Raw genomic sequence first — 18,297 nt, 5'->3', positions numbered from 1 at the left:
ACATTATAAATCATTTGTTGATGGTACCATACTCATTTTAGGAATTGTGGTATGTTCTAAGGTGATTTCACCATGTGAAAAAGCCTTCTGCTGGGATATCATGATTGAGAGAAAAATATTTTCTCATGCTTTTACCACAGAGGTTTGGAAGGTGATCTATAAGCTAAACTGAGAGCTTATTTTCTGTAAATTCACATTATCTTTCTCAGTCATGTGAGAATGAAGTCTGACATTCTCAGTAAAACATGTACATCCAACAAGGGCAGAGACTGTCAGTTGATTCCTTTGTGTTCTACTGCAGCTTTCCAGAGTGTTCCAAAGAACTACTAGAGCGCTAACCGTCCTACTTATGATAAATGTATGGCACACCTGAAGCCATCTTGCTTGGATTAAAGTGGTAACTCTTAAAACATTTAATTTAAAAAGGAACAAAATGAGGGGGTTCATTTTTCCATAAAAAGTATGATTAGTGCTGCAGAAAGAAAAATTAGGGCACATTTTGAGTGACTTCTCAAATCCTGGCATGCAGACTGAAACATGCACTTTCAATACCAGCAGCAGTTTTCCCTGGTGAGCAGTAGCTTTACTACAGTGATCTAATGAGCAAAAAGAGTGCTAACATTCTGATTTTATGGCAAATGTGTGACACATTTGAATGCCTTCTTGATGGAATCAAAGTAAAAAACTGAAAGTATTTCCTACTGAGGAGACTGCAGTAAATGAGGAAATTAGGAAACTTCATAACAAATAAGTCTCCCAAGATGGCCACCAGAGACAAAAGAGCCCAAATGTAGCCAAAATATCACCCAGATGTAGCCCAAGTATAGCCCAATGACAGAATGTCCAAGAATGTTCTTAAAAACAACTAGAGCACTTACTGTCTTCATTATGACAAAAGTATGGCACACCTGAAGCCATCTTGATTGGAATAAACTGGTAACACTTAAAACATTTAATTTAAAAAGGAACACAATGAGGGGGTTCATTTTGCCATAGAAATTATGATTAATGCTGAAGAAAGAAAATGAGGGCACATTTTGAGTGACTTCTCAAATCCTCTTCTATTTCATTAAAAAATTCTGACATGCAGACTGAAACATGCACTTTTAATACCAGGAGCAGACTTCCATGGTGAACAGTAGTTTTACTACAGTGATCTAATGAGCAACTAGAGTGCTAACATTCAGAATTCATGGCAAATGTGTGACATATCTGAATACCTTCATGATGGAATCAAAGTAAAAAACTGAAAGCATTTCCGACTGAGGAGACTGCAGTACATGAGGAAATTAGGAAACTTCATAACAAATAAATCTCCCAAGATGGCCACCGGAGACAAAAGAGCCCAAATGTAGCCCAAAATCACCCAGATATAGCCCAAATATAGCCCAATGACAGAAGTGTGCAAAACACTTATTATTTTGTGTTTTTGCAGTGTTATATAGTGCAGACTTGTCAGGTATTGGAGTGCTTTACATGAGCATTGGTTACATCACACAAGAACAAATTCATTTTGGTTCTAGACATGGGGAGACTAAGTGATTTGACCAGAATCACAGAATGTCGAGCTGAAGCAGAAACTTCAACCTGGTTCCCCAGTTGCAAAGTCTGCAGTTCTGGAAGTAACACCACATCCTCTCCCCTAAGTGCAACATTTAATCAAGTTGTCAACTAGATAAAAAAACATAAAGATAACAAATAATTTAAAAGTGCTTTGTCGCTATTTGAAAACTCAGAAAATATGTCCTTATTGTAGTCTTTTAGAGCACTAACCATAATTTTAATGCCAATAAGACCCTCTCATATATGTAATTTCTAAAGGAATGCTCTAGGTATTACAGTTTTGATTACATCAAGATGATGTCAGGCGTTCCACACTTTTGTAATAAATATAGAATGTTAGCAATCTAGTTGTTCATTAGGATACTGTTGAGAGGCAGAGGCCAGGGGCACGGACTCTGAAAATTGAAGGCAGGTAGGAGGGTGCAAAGGCAACAATTTAACCACACTGAGCAGGCAGGAAGGGCCGTGGAAGCACAACAGACTATGGAGGGCAGTGGAAAGGGGGGCAGGGGCAAAAAACCAACAATACAGGACTTGCAAGAGAGGCTGTTGGAGGGAAGATCTGTTACGGGTCAAGGAAGCTAGGGGCGGTCCCCAGAGCCCCGGGAGCCACCACAGAACTGAGCAGGAGAGTGAGTCAGGGACAAAAGGGGCACCTTAATTTGAGCCGGGGTGCCTAGGAACGCTTGCTCCAAAAATGAAGAAAACAGACATATGAGACATGGAATTGGAGGCAGAATACAATGGCAGTTTAATGAGAAGATGCAACTTCAAATAAACCGCAGAATAGAGACATAAAGTACAAAATACAGAATCCAGATAATCATACAGCTGTCATGATATTCTCTGTATCTCAATTAATGGACTGACAGAGAGAGAGAGAAAACACATCTATAAATGCATCATGAGAAACAAGTTACACCAAGGAAAATGTTACCTAGGGACACTCACATTTACTCTTAGAGCAAGCATTCCTGCAATTACAATACAACATCTTTTAAATGCAAAAGTAAAGAGAACAATGGTTAAACATAACATGACATTTCATATAGGTAAAATAGAATAAGATACTTCAAGCAAAGCAGAGCAAGACATTTTAAGCAAAGGAAGACAAGAGCTCCCAGTTCTTGGGGAAAACCTGCACAGCCTGTTAACCTACATACAGACGGCGAGGTTGTCCGTCGATATCTGTGGGTGCTCCCTTTTTATATCATTTTGTGGGCTCCTTTGCACACTACATCTACCTACGTATGCTACCCAAAAGCTTCGTCTGCAGATTTTACCAGACATTTCGTCATTTACCCACTTAATGCTGACAATGGACTGGGTGAAAAGGTCAGTCTCTCAGGCCAATCGCTTATCGTAAGTTCCATAGAGCAAGCAGAAAATAATGGGTATTGTACAGGAATTCAATATATTCATGTATAAAATCTCCTCAGTTCTCCTAACTTGACGCTCTGCGGTTGCCACTTCCTTAAAAGCGGGAAACCTGCCCAGGAAGCAAGTACCAGTCCAGGATGCAGCCTACTGTATGTCGACAGCTTCAGGGGGATGTTGAACTTTGATACCAAGCACGGAGCACTCGGGTAGGGTGGGGGCTACTAGTTTGGAGCAGAAGGCCTCGCAGACCTGCCTTCAGACTGCTATACACTAAAATTGCAGAGCTATGGTCAATTTAACAAAGAGGCCTACATATTGAACAGAAGGGCCTACACAGGGGTTTTATGCTGGCTGAGTGGTAAGGATGTCTCAGGATAATTATATAGCAACACAGGACCCGCTGGTCAATTTAATACAGCCTACAAATGCGGCTGGCAGGGCAAGGACAAGGGTCTCATACTTCAGGTGTGGACAGAACGGGCCAGGGGCCCCCTGTGATACAAAATCTACCCTCCTTCAAGGCTGTGGCAATGTAATAGACCATTGTGGGCAGAAGGAAGAGGCAATGGTAGTACAACCATACATGCCAACAGACCCGATTCAGCCAGGAAACGTCCAATGTTTTTAAGCTCAAATGGGCTTTATTTGATCTGTCTCCTGTCTACAATATCCTCTTTTTCAATGTAACTCAAAGGGGAAAATCAATACCCCAGTTTTTTTTCAAAATCTCCCTCTTACCAAGTTCAAAATGTTCGCAAGTATGGTACATTGGATCATGGAAGGAAATGGGATAGGGACATGGACTTGGATAACAGAGGACAGGAGAGACATGGAGAGGTGCACCAAACTGACCCTGCAGGGCAGGCATCAGGGTTTGCAGCAGCACAATACACCACACAGGGCATGCAGGACAGGAGTGCAGCACAACAATCCAGAGAAAGCAAGAGGGAGGGGACAGGACCATGCACATGGACAACAGAGAACAGAGGGGCAAGAGGCAATGGTAGCTAGCTGACCATAATGGACAGACAGGAGAGAAGGCTGCAGCATAACAGACCATAAAGGGCAGGAGGGACGGATCAGGGGCATTACAATGGAACAGACAAGCCAGGAGGGAGGGAGTAGGGGTCTGCACATGTAAACAGAGGGCTGGGGGCAAGGGGGCAGGGCAGGAGCAGCAAGATGGCCATGGAGGTCAGGCAGGATGGGCACTAGAAGCAAGACACAACATGAAGAGCAACAGTGAGACTGTGATGGCATACACACAGACCATGGAGGGAAGGTGGGAGGGGGTCAGGGGCAGCTAACTGACCACACAGGGAAGGTGGGAGGGGCCATGGCAGCACAGAAGACCATGCATGGCAAGTGGGAGGGTTAGTGGCAGCACAATGGCTATGATGGGCAAGAAGGAGGGTGCAGGGGCATGCACAAAGGACGATGGAGGATAGAAGGGAGGGTCAGGACCTGTGCACAGACAAGAAAGTTCAGGGGAAGGGGCCTCACAACAGACCACACGGGGCAGGCAGGAGGAGCAGTTGCAGCACAACAGACCAGGGAGGGCAGAAGGGTGTGGCAGTACAATGGACCATGTAGGACAGGAGGAAGAGGATAGAGGCATGGCATGTGGACAGGCAGGGTGGAGGTGGCAGGGACAGGTTACAGTCATCTGACAATGCTAGGCAGGTGGGAGGGGAGTGGCAGCTCAACAGAACACTCAGAGTAGATAGGAGTGGCAGGTCCATGGGACATGGTGGGCAAAAAGGATGGAGCAGGGACATGCACAAAGACATCGGAGGGCAGGGGGAAGGAGAATAGGGGCAGCAAGCTAAGCACAGAGTTTAAGCAGGAGGTCAATGATGGGGCATAGAATTGGGCAATGAAGGGCAGGAGGAGTGGACTGGTACATCATACTAAATTGAGGGCAGTGGCAGCACATCAGACCATGCATGGCAGGAGGGAGGAGGCTAGTCCATGGATTCACACAACAGAGGATAGGGAGGAGGGGGATGGGGCAGCAAGCTAACTGTTCAGAGAAGGCGGGTATTAGAAACTTTATTGTTTTTAAAACATTTTGTCTGTGCAAACTACTTAAAATATGAACAAGTATGCAGCATAATCTCACTTTTATTCAGGAAGAAGAAGACGTTAGTGACTGTGATTCCGGGCTCACTTGTCAAAAACACCCCCTGACCCTCCACCCCCTATCGCAAAATGTAATGTCCGTGAAAAGGGTAGGTGAACACAGTGTTATATAGAACATAGTCCTGAGAGCACGATTGAAAATGAAAACTAGATATAGTGTATGGTATAAACTATGCACCAAAAAGTGTGATATAAGATGAACCAGGCGTGAAATATAATATGCAATACATTGTGCGCAATGACAGATTCATTGGAGAGCGCGAGATAGCACAGGCACTAGCGCGTGCTATGCGATATGCGCCTTAGAGTGTAATATGCACAGGGCAGTGTTGTGTAACCTAACTAGTCTCTAAAGTTGTAATATAAAATATGTGCTGGGGAGTGTAACGTTGCATATGCACTGTGACAAAGATATGGATCCCAAATTGTAATATGTATGGCATAGCACTGTGCGTTATAACATAGGCATCGAGGAAGGCACGTTAGATGGGGCAATATAACCCGTGCGAAGACAAGTGTGGCATGACATTTTCACGGGGTGGTGTTACAGTGCACATGGGCTAGAGAGTGTCATAGCATATGCACTAGCTAGTGGAATACAATACAGAGGTGTGTGGCACTCGGCAGGCAATGGTGGGTGTAACACAGCATTGGGCTCTGTCAGGAGCGCGCTGTGACTCGCAAGTGATGTTCGTCCCCTTTCCAGAGAGTAAAATAAAAAGTATTACACATCCGGCAGTGGATGTGTGTTTTATTAACTGTGAGGGGGGTTTCTTGCATAGTTTTGGTCGAATTTTTGTCGAATCCCCTTTGAATGGCTTGGTGTGCATGTGTATTAAATGTGCCCGTCAATAGCTACCCATGTTTGTATAAATAAACGACAAGGGTGTCTACCGGGATTAGGCACGGTAGAGCATCAGACATGTCAGAGCTTCACTAGTGGTGTAAATACATTCCACGTGGATTAATTGCATGCATAGTCGCCTTTTAATGAATATCACGCAAATCGTCATGGTGATAGGTACGTACGGTTTGTCCAGCATGTCCTAGGTGTGTCTATAAATATATATTTTTTAAAAATAATAAAAAACAGTGGCCGGCCCTGGGGATTGGGGTCAAAAAAATATAATTAGGAGACAGGCCCTGGGGGATGGGGTCATCAGGGCCAATAAATTAGAATAAGAAGGGGAACCACACAGCCCCCCTTCTTAAAAAAATAAAATAAATAAAAGACTGGCATCGTGCCGGAGGCCATGCCCCCTCCATGCAGCACTCTGCAAACGCGCCCCCAACAGGCATCTCCAGTATGCGCCAGGGAGCTGCGCTGCAGACAGGTGTTCTGAGGCCAAGCCCCTTTTTACACCTCTCTGCAACGCAGCTCTGTGGCGCTTACTGGAGGTACCTAGTGGTCTAGTGTGACCCTAGGGACCCTTAGGATTCAAGGGGACTTAATCTCTCAACTTAGAACGGCCACAGGGCGCGTTTACACAGTGGTGAAGGGAGGGGACGGGGCCTGAGGTGACGTGTGCAAACACGCACCATGGCACGTTTTAAATTGGGGATATAATTTCCCTTCAATACTGAGGGCCCCTGGGGGCTAACTAGCCCACCAAGTGCTTCCAGTAAGCGCCACTGAGCTGCATTGCAGAGAGGTGGTCCAGGCCGTGCCACTTTTTACACCTCTCTGCAACGCAGCTCTGTGGCACTTACTGGAGGTACCTAGTGGGCTAGTTGAACCCTAGGGACCCTCAGGACTCAAATGAACTTAATCTCCCAACTAAAAACGGACACAGGGCGTGTTTACACAATGGTGAAAGGAGGGGACGGGGCCTGAGTTAACGTGTGCAAAAACGCCCTGTGGCCTGTTTTAAGAGGTAGTTTTAATCCCCATGCCCTATTATATACTAGGGGCTTATAGAGGAGGTAAGGCTAATCACAGGGGGACCCCAACGCATAATGTTCCCTAGTGTATGTAGGTGTTTTCACTGTATTCTAAGTGTCTTTTAACATAGCACTGGCTCTAGGACTGGTTAGTCAGACTCAGTTACCACCAGTATCCGTCTGAAAAAGTTGAGGGTACAGGATGATTTTGCAACAAGGCTTCTTTCTGCTCTTCTTTTTGTTCTTTCTGCACGTTATCCTTCTTCCTGCACTTATCTTCGTATTTGAGGACTTCTGTTGCTTCTTTCTGCACTTCTTTTGTTTCTTTCTGTGCATTTTTTCTTCTTTCTTCACATGTCCTATCTCTGTAGGCATAGTTAGAAATTAGCATTTAAAAAACCTTTGAAATTAACAGAAAAAACCATAGGTTTCAGGCATGTTATAGTTAGGAGTTAGCATTTAAAAAACCTCAGAAATTCACTGAAAAAACCATAGGTTTCAGGGGTGTTATAGTTAGCTGGACTTTTCACTTGTACAAAACCATTGAAATTCCCCCGTTATAGTTAGTTCAGCTAACTATAACTCGCGCGCCCGCAATGCACTGCTGATGACGTCACATATTACATCACTCATGACATGGTCAGTGACATCACTCATGACATCACTGATGACATCTCAAATGACATCACTGATGACATCACTGATGACATCATCCTTGTGATAGAGTGGCAGATCTCCTCTCACCCTAATATAACCTTTGATACACACATTCAAAAATAGAGACTCAAATGTTCAAAACAATGGACATACCAATACCAGTTACAACAACCTCTTCAGTAATTCTAAGATCCACATACACATCCACTCATTCACCAACAGTCCAATACAGTCACTCATACATGTACTCACTCATCATATGTACTCATACACCTATACATCCTGTCACACAATGCCACTCATCCATAGAGTTACTCACACACATAGTCACTCATGCTAATAAAGAATCAAACATACATTTACTTGCATATACAGTTATACACACACCACCACACTTACTTCTACGGAAACTTACACATACTTAGTCTTTTAAACAATCACTTATAGAAACACATACTTATTCATACAGGAACTCTTTCAATCTCTCACTCTCACATATACTCACATATATACACCAATAGTCACATATACTAGTTTAAAACATATGTAGTTACTCATAAAGACACTATTGAGACAGTCATTCACTCACTAACACACCCATACACACACTCATCCACCCATACAGTCCTGCACACATACTGTGTTCAACACATACAAACAGTGAGTCACTCATTCATGCACCTATGCACTACATAATACCCCCACCGAACCATGCAGACACTCAGACTGATACTCAAAAAACCAACTAATAACCTATATAGACACCCATGTAGCTACTCACCAACCCATGCAGCCACTTATACACAAAGTGAGAGACTGATACAGATATTTACATATTTAAACATTACTCACTAAGCCATGTATTCACTATGATACACTTAATCAGTCAGTTACACAATCAATTTTTCAAAAACAAATCATCCATTTAGACACTTATATACCCATTTATTCTTCCATCGACCTTGAGATATACAGATATAAAACATATTTAATTTTCAGAATAACACACATTCACTGGATGATGTCATCAGTGATGTCATCAGTGATGTCATTTGAGATGTCATCAGTGATGTCATGAGTGATGTCACTGACCATGTCATGAGTGATGTAATATGTGACGTCATCAGCAGTGCATTGCGGGCGCGCGAGTTATAGTTAGCTGAACTAACTATAACGGGGGAATTTCAATGGTTTTGTACAAGTGAAAAGTCCAGCTAACTATAACACCCCTGAAACCTATGTTTTTTTCAGTGAATATAGATATAGATATATTACCTACTGGCGGTCGCCAGTAGGTAGTTATAGTTAGGACCACGTTTCCATAGGAAAACCTCAACATTCTATTTTGAATAACTTTGGCGCCGGTCGACGAATCCTCGTGAATTTCTCAAAATAGGTGGGGCGCTACGCTCCGCTCCTACCCTGAAAGTCTCGGGGGGATCCGTCAAGCGGGGGCTGAGATAAAAGGGGGGTCCCAAAACGCGTTTTTCCCATGCATTTTTCCATAGGACCTTTAGAACGAGCTACAGCCCGAACGGCTGAACAGAATTACTCAAAATTTGGCAGAGAGGTAGTCCCTAGGTCAAGGAAGTGCCTTTTGTAGGTTTGGTGTAAATCTGTTCAGTAGATTCTGAGAAAATAGCCTTTAAATCAATATATATATCTGAGCCCGCTTACGGTACGCTTACCGTACGCTTACGGTAAGCGTACGGTGGCGTGCGCGAGCGCGATTCTGATTGGCTCTTAGATCTTAGTAAACATTCGAATCGGCCGAAACCAGGAAGCGGCGGCCGCCATTTTGTGTATTTCACTCTGAAAAAAAAGAGTGAAAACAAGGAAAGGGGGCAATGAGGAGAGTTACAGACCCCCTTACATTTGTGAGGGGGTCAAAGAAGGACTGTAAAGTACAAAGAAAACATTTATTGATTTTAAAAAAAATCACGGGGTACGCGTACGGTAAGCTTACGGTAAGCGTACGGTAGAAAAAAAAAAAAAAAAATGAAAATCAGATTTAAGTGTTTAGATATTAGGGGGCTCTAAAAAGAGCCGTTGTGTTTATGAAATGATTTTTTAGTGGTACCTACAAGTAAGTATCGATGCAGAGTCTAAGGTTCAAGAGGAAGACTCTGTTCCCTTCATCATTGAAGTGCACACCATCTCCTCTATAAATGTCTTGCATGTCATAACGCAAGTTGTTGTGGTAAATGGCACCCATACCATAGTCACGGAGGAAAGCAGAAACAGATTTGTTGACGTGCTTTCTTGCTTTGTCATCGCAACGCGTGCCCACCGTGCGTGCATGGCACTAACTGCGTAAAGTGGGCACGCGGTGCGCGAAGCGCACCGCGTGCTCACTGTGCGCGCACGGTGCGCGAAGCGCACCGTGCGCGCACGGAACGAACTGCGTTAAGTGGGCGCGCACGCCACGAATGGCGTAAAGTAACTTAGCATTTAAAAAACCGTACAAATTCACTGAAAAAACCATAGGTTTCACACACGTTATAGTTAGGAATTAGCATTTAAAAAACCTTGCAAATTCACTGAAAAAACCATAGGTTTCACACATGTTATAGTTAGCGGAAATTTTACTGATAAAAAACCAATGAAATTCCCCCGTTATAGTTAGTGCAGGCAACTATAACTCACGCGACCGCAATCTTCTGCTGATGACATATGTGTCTTTATGAAAAAAAAATATTTGTAATATATGTATAGCTAAAAATGTATGGAAGAAGACATGGGCAAATAAGTGTCTAAATACAGTATTAGCATCAGCAGAGGATTGCGGTCGCGTGAGTTATAGTTGCCTGCACTAACTATAACGGGGGAATTTCATTGGTTTTTTATCAGTAAAATTTCCGCTAACTATAACATGTGTGAAACCTATGGTTTTTTCAGTGAATATATATATATATATATATATATATATATATATGCGACTCCTTGAACTCCTCGAACCTCCGCTGAAAACACGCAGCAGCAGCGGCGAACAGAGTAAACGGACCCCAATTGCTGGCAGGAAGATTTTATTTCTGCTCCTCTGCTAAGTGACGCGTTTCGAGCACAGCCGTGCCCTTGATCACACACAGGTAACAGTTTGCCAAAGCCATTTAAACATACAGGGTGAATTCACTTCCTGTGTCAGGTGATCATAGACACAAGAAAAAGACTTGCAAATAGAAGACAGATTGGGTACATTTCAATATAAACTCGCCATAAATTGCTTAAATGCATCACATAATTACTAGATGATGTATGCAATATATCTGTATAAATACAAATAAAATTAAAACAGCATCATCGTTAAATATATCACACTTAGGTCACTTCGTGCAATTCAAAGTGAAAAAAATAATGTAAATAAATATATATAAATATATTTACAACAACAACACTGGTAATGGATAAAAGAATGTAACACGATTTAAAAACTGTTAATAAATAGGATAAAATATCACTAATAAAACAGAAAAAATAGTGCCACATAATCCAGTAATGAGCCAGCGAAAGTGATACATAACAGCCTGAATGCTAGTAAATGATATGAATATGGCTTGAGTGTGGTTATTACATGTCTTAATGCATAGTCTGAGGTAGAAATAAATATAAAGTGCCACAATTATGTGCAAAAGCATAATCTGATTTTTCCTATCAAAAAGTTTATTTTCATCTCTATTAAAAAAGGAAAAATCTACAATAAGTACAACCCTTGAAAATTCCCTAAAAGATCCTGAAAGAATCTTAAAAAACTAAAAACCACAAATGTGCAAAACGTGCAAAAGCAGCTAGAATTCTGTAATAGTGCTGACAAAAGAGATAAAATAGAGCCCGTTGAAAAACCCTATCAAGATATTTAGGAGGAGTGAGGGCTGAAAAAACAGAGGTATGCCTAAAATACCTATAAAAATCTACCAAGAACCCGTAAAAAAATCCATGACAATTCATAAAAGCTTATAAAACTATTTATAAAAGCTCATAATCAGTCTACAAACTAGTGGGTTCAAGGAAAGCTCAACACAGTGCAAAAGAGGGAGCAGCCCATGATGCTAAAGGAAGTTATGCAGATCTTCAGTTGTGTTTAACCCATGCGGTGTTCTACTATCCAGTTCTAGAATAATGCGAGATTCTAATTGCCTTAGTTTCTTTTCTTTGTTTCCACCCCTTCTTAAGGGGGGAATCGCATTGATAACAAAATACGAGAGGCAGCTAAGATCATTATTGTGCTCTCGTTTGAAGTGTCTGGCTACAGGATAGGAGGAGTCATTATTAACTATAGCCCGAATATGTTGAAGAATTCTTACGTGCACCTGTAGCTTAGTGCTACCGACGTAACGCAAGCCACAGGTACACGCCAAAACATACACCGCAAACTCAGTGCGGCAGTTGTAGCTCCCATGAATAACACATTTTTCTTCAGAAAAAGGGGTGGTGTAATGTGTAGTATTAACACCAAACTTGCACGCACGACACGTGGAGCATTTAAAGAAACCTTTTCTTGGTTTCAGCCAAGTGCCTGAGGTTCCTGTTTCTGGGCAGCTTTTGACTAACTGGCTCCTCATAGATTTTGCTCTTCTAAAAGTGATAGTAGGAATATCAGGTAGACGAGGACCCAAAACCCCATCCGTAAGAACTATGGGCCAATTTTTTTTGATAATACTTTTTATCTTTCTCTCTTGTCTACTGTATGTAGTGATTAACCTTGGACATGAGTCAGCTTCAGTTACGTCAGTTTCTTTGGCTGTCCCATGTAGAAGGGTATCTCTAGGTCTATCACGTGTTTTTGACACCGCACGGGTCAAAATCTGGTCACTGTATCCTCTTTGTTTTAATCTGAGTAACACATCCTTGGTGCATTTGTCAAGTTGTTCCGTTGTACTGCAGATACGTTTGATCCGCAGTAGTTCACCAAACGGAATGCTCTCTATGAGATGTTTAGGGTGGCTGCTCTTAGCATGTAAAGTACTGTTGCCAGCTGTGGGCTTCCTAAATAGGGTTGTTTCAAGTATGTTATCTTCAATCAGCACTCTAACATCTAAAAATTCGACCGTGGATGTGCTGATTTGTGAAGTGAAGTGCAAATTCATATGATTCTGGTTGATGGTAGAAATGAAACTGATTGCACTTTCCTCATTTCCCCTCCAAATCACAAAGACATCATCTATGAAGCGTAGCCAATGTACCACATGGCGATTAAAAATTTCCCCATGTTGTTTTTTGAGGACCTGTTCCTCCCACCAGCCAACATGTAAACAGGCATAGCTGGGGGAGAAACAGGATCCCATAGCCACGCCTCTTTGCTGTTTAAAAATGTCATTTCCGAATAAAAAGAAGTTGTTATTCAGACACCAATGTATCAAATTGATTAACATTCTGTTATGTAGAAACAATTCACTCCCCCTTGAGTCAAGGAAATACTTAACAGCATTCAGCCCATCCGTGTGATTGATGCTAGTATATAACGATTCAATGTCTAAAGCAATCAATAAGAAGTTCGTCTCCCATGTGATGTCTTTGATCTTGTTTAAGAAATCACCAGTGTCTTTGATGTAGCTGGGGAGTTATATATATATATATATATATATATATATATTCACTGAAAAAAACCAAAGGTTACAGGGATGTTATAGTTAGGCTCAGATTTTACACACACAAAACCATAGAAATTCAGCAGTTATAATTACCTGAGCTAACCATTACTTACGCCCCCGCAATCCACTGCTTATGACCTCTCATATCACATCACCCATGACATGGTCAGTGACATCACTGATGAGATCTCAAATGACATCATTAATGACATCATCTACAGAATCAGTCACACACCCACTCACATCCCACACAACCTCTCATACACCCACTGGCACACCCGTACAACCACTCACATGCCCACTTACTCATCTACAGAGCTACTCACATACCCACTTACACGCATAGCCACTCACTTACCCAAGCTATTGGCTTACCGCAGGAAAAACATAAAAGTGGGTGTTCTTCACCTACCATCATCCTTATTGAAAACATGTTTCCAGCTCAAAAGATTAAACTAATTAAATACAGCCGACATTACTTCATTTCTAGCCACCTCTCTGGCAGGCTATTAACGTGATTTGGTGGTTCTTAACTATTTGTGGTTCAGTTCTTCTCCGCGCACGCAAACGCCAGTTACCATTCTTGGTTGTGTTGAAGCTATGAAAATGATTTAGGGCACAGAGGTCTCCAGAAAATTGGATTTTACTTAAACAAATGCCAGACACAATGCGGGTCAGGGAAGGGGGGAAGAAGGTGACAATAACCTAAAAACGAAAAAAGATTAAATGGACCAGCAAAAAAATAAATTCGCATGCACAGAAAGAATAAGTATAATGGTACTAGTAGGTACTGTTGAAATTCCATAAAATAGTTAGAGTTAGAGTCTCTGTAAGTTCCATAGCACGCTCGTTAAGTCCCTCTTTTCCTCCTTGTTTACTTTGGTGAGTATTTTCACTTCTTGTTTCCAGTTTAACGTTCTGCGAGTGAGTAGTACAGAATACTTGCTTTAAAAAAATACATGGATCTTAAACAAAAGATGGCAACACTCTGGGCTTTGGAGAGTGCAAGCATGTTTTAGCGCAAATCTCTGTGCAAGTGGGGCAGTTTCAATGAGGAAGTGCCCTCTGATTCCAAAACAGTCATACGTCACAGGATCATAAATCTCTATATGGTGTCAAAGTAGAAATTAACATCTTATGCTACCCCCTTGACTACTCATAATTACAACATACTCAGATTAGTGAAGCAGAGGAATTGTTTGTCCAGGGTCACAGATCTGTGTGTGAAGTGAAGTGATGGGGATTCTAGTCTCGGAGAGCACTAGTATACAAAATGTCATTGCCCTAGGATGGGCAATTTCCGTCCAGCGAGTATATTTCCATTCCTTGGGCATAAACATGCTGATCCAGTCTGACCTGTACTTGAATACACTCGAAGGTCACAATTGAGACTTTGTCACTTATGGACAGAGGAACTTCAAATTAAATTGAGGGTACGACCCTCAAAATGCGAGATTGTTGAGTTGTATGGTTTCGAGTGGTAATGATGTCTTTTCTGGATCTCCGGTCTTTTATCCAGCATGATAGCTGAGGGAGTAGATGTGACTGTCGCTGAGTTATGAGTCTAACACTCAGGCCACACATTCAATGACAGCAACCCAGCTAAAGTAGCTAGAAGGTTTACTAACCAGATGTATGTGTAACCATGGGGTCAAAAGTTCCAGTCACTGGAAGATAGCACAACGGGTTGGAGTGCCTACTAGTGAGATGTATGTATGTGTGTGTAACACAGGTAAATGGAACATAGCTCAAACGGTCAGAGTGCCTGCACCTAACATATGTATTTAAACGTCCGGTCACAGGTTCCAAACACATGAAAGCGCTCAAAGGGCTAGGGACCTTGAACATACACAGGCACACAAATAAGGAAACAGACACAAACCTTATACGTGTCATGTGAGACTCTCTTCTCCATCAATGCAAACTAGTACCCGCTAATACAGTGCAGCCATGTCTGGGGCACAGATGCATATACAGGCAGCATGGGCTGAAGATGCAGTGCCAGCCCCCTCCCCATCCGCCTGTGCAGCAGGTGGGGTCTGTTGATGCTCCTTCAGCGATCTTACGCCAGTCAGAGGTACATCATTAAAGCAGAAGAGAGGGAGGTAGGGGCCAAGGGGATCACACAACCTGCAGGTGGTGTCACTCATACAGAGGGACAAGGGGTTTCTTTCAGTCAGGCAGAACAGCACAAGCCTGTCTGTGCAAGCTTTAGCACTTTGCCCATCCATGCTTTCCTGCCCGTGTAGGGAGGTGCAGAGAGTCTGGCTGATGCAGACTTCCTCTCCTCCACAACAGAAAATGTACATGAGATGCCGGACCAGTTATTATTGCATAGATGTGTTTTCACCATGTTCAATAAATAGACAGGATCCTTGTCACGGAACCACACGAAATTTCATCTGACCAAATGATTTTTCGATTACTAAACTACATCATGTACACATGCAATCTCCCCAGAAGCGTACCTCAGAGACCTTGACAGGGCTGCCCTATAATGTTTATAAATAAGCCCCTGGGACCTGTCCCACCTGAGGGACAATGTTTAAACAAGCACAGGATACTGTGCTTGTTATTAAAAAAAATGTTGATGTGAATTCGCAAATCTGTTGTGATTTCACTGCAAAAGCTAAAATACAAAAAATATTTTTGGCACTGGTGGGGTGCCTGGTGGACCCCAGCATCAGGAGTAGGGGGTCAGGGTATTTCTACTCTGCCCCCTTTTCTTTATTTCGATGGGGTTTCTTTTTGGTCCCAAAATGACTACCAACACTTCCTGGTTGAAGTGTTAGCAGCCGATCAGATCTCTGCACATCATCAATATTTGTGAAGTATTTGCAATTCTAGCTATACAAATTTGGATTTATTTTTATATACTACTGAATGGATTTCAACCAAATAACAAAAAGGGCTCCTTCTGGACCAAGAGCTACCTTTCTGCCAAATGTGGTGTAATTACGTCCAGAGGTTTGTGCTGTAGTCGTGTTCAAAATCCCTATGAGAATTAACATGGGAAACACACTTATTTTGACCCCCTTTTTCTTAACCCTCTACTTGGCGGATCATCCTGAAACTTTCCATGCAACAATAAGACCCAGTGGCACAATTTATGTTTTGAAAATTTTGAAAAGATTAGTCAACCGGTGCCAAAGATATAGGCAAGTCAAAAACACTTTTCAGATGGAAACTAGGTCCTGACTATAGCTACCTATAGATATACATATATATATTTATACCTAAAGATCCATTCCAGTCGGATTGCTGTTAATAAAAACATTATTGTCTTGATTTTCTATTCAGATCATAATGCATCATTCACAGCTCCGATTGGCTGGCATATCAGAAGTGCTGTTGGTATAAAGGTATTGGAGAAGTGAATTGTATACATCTATCTCTCTCTCTCTCTCTCTCTCTCTCTATATATATATATATATATATATATATATATATATATATATATTGACTGAAAAAACCATAGGTTTCACACATGTTATAGTTAGCGGAAATTTTACTGATAAAAAACCAATGAAATTCCCCCGTTATAGTTAGTGCAGGCAACTATAACTCACGCGACCGCAATCCTCTGCTGATGCTAATACTGTATTTAGACACTTATTTGCCCATGTCTTCTTCCATAAATTTTTAGCTAAACATATATTACAAATATTTTTTTTTCATAAAGACACATATGTCATCAGCAGAAGATTGCGGTCGCGTGAGTTATAGTTGCCTGCACTAACTATAACGGGGGAATTTCATTGGTTTTTTATCAGTAACATTTCCGCTAACTATAACATGTGTGAAACCTATGGTTTTTTCAGTGAATATATATATATATATATATTATCTACTGGCAGTCACCAGTAGATAGTTATAGTTAGGACCGTGTTTCCATAGGAAATCTCAAAATTCTATTTTGAATAACTTTGGCGCCGGTTGACGAATCTTCGCGAAATTTTCAAAACTAAAGGGGCGCTCTGCTCAGCTCCTACCCTGAAAGTCTTGGGGGATTCGTCAAGCGGGGGCTGAGAAAAAAGGGGGGTCCCAAAACGCGTTTTCCCCATGCATTTTCCCATAGGACAGCCCGAACGGCTGAACAGAATTACTTGAAATTTGGCAGAGAGGTAGTCCTCAGGTCAGGGATGTGCCTTTTGCATATATGGAGTCAATCTGTTCAGTAGTTCCTGAGAAAATTGCAGTTAAAAGCACATACATATCTATAGCCGCGCACCGTGCGCGCACCTTAACGTGCGCGAGCGTAATTCTGATTGGTTGTTACATGTCAGTCAACGTTCGAATCGGTCAAAATCAGGAAGTGTCGGCCGCCATTTTGTTTGTTTTCAGTGCGAGAGTGGAAAAGGAAGGTGACGAACGTGAAAAGGGGGCAGGGTAGAGAGTTCCTGACCCCCTAGCCTTTGTCAGGGGGTCCCTGAAGGACCCCGAAGGCAGAAAAAAACATTTAATTTTTTTTTTTTTAAATCGCGGCGGTGAAAAACCATAAAAAAAAAAAAAAAAAATTTTAATACGTAGTTTATTGTAAAATAAATATATAAAAAAAATAATAATACATACATAACTTAGCATTTATAAAACCGTACAAATTCACTGAAAAAACCATAGGTTTCACACACGTTATAGTTAGGAATTAGCATTTAAAAAACCTTGCAAATTCACTTAAAAAACCATAGGTTTCACACATGTTATAGTTAGGTGGATATTTCACTCGTAAAAAACCAATGAAATTCCCCCGTTATAGTTATTTCAGATAACTATAACTCGCGCGACCGCCACTCTATCACAAGGATGATGTCATCAGTGATGTCGAGAGTGATGTCACTGACCATGTCATGAGTGATGTAATATGTGACGTCATGAGCAGAGGATTGCGGGCGCGCGAGATATAGTTATCTGAAATAACTATAACGGGGGAATTTCATTGTTTTTTTACGAGTGAAATATCCACCTAACTATAACATGTGTGAAACCTATGCTTTTTTAAGTGAACATATATATAGTTAGGCATTCCTCAATGCATCGAAAAGGGCACAAACTCTAAAATTAAGTGCTAATTATAGATTTATTCATC

At 41.7% G+C, this 18,297-nt stretch overlaps 1 protein-coding gene across 1 annotated transcript in view; it reads left to right on the top strand.

Moving 5' to 3' along the window:
* LOC146865664 (myosin-6) overlaps positions 1–18,297 on the top strand; it is a 353,172-nt gene that overhangs the window by 149,581 nt on the left and 185,294 nt on the right. The window lies entirely within an intron of this gene.

The sequence above is a fragment of the Triturus cristatus genome, chromosome 2_1, assembly GCF_964204655.1.
Source record: "Triturus cristatus chromosome 2_1, aTriCri1.1, whole genome shotgun sequence".
Taxonomy (NCBI): domain Eukaryota; kingdom Metazoa; phylum Chordata; class Amphibia; order Caudata; family Salamandridae; genus Triturus; species Triturus cristatus.
Note: the sequence above shows the minus strand (reverse complement) of the source record. Positions and strands in the feature narration are given on the sequence as shown.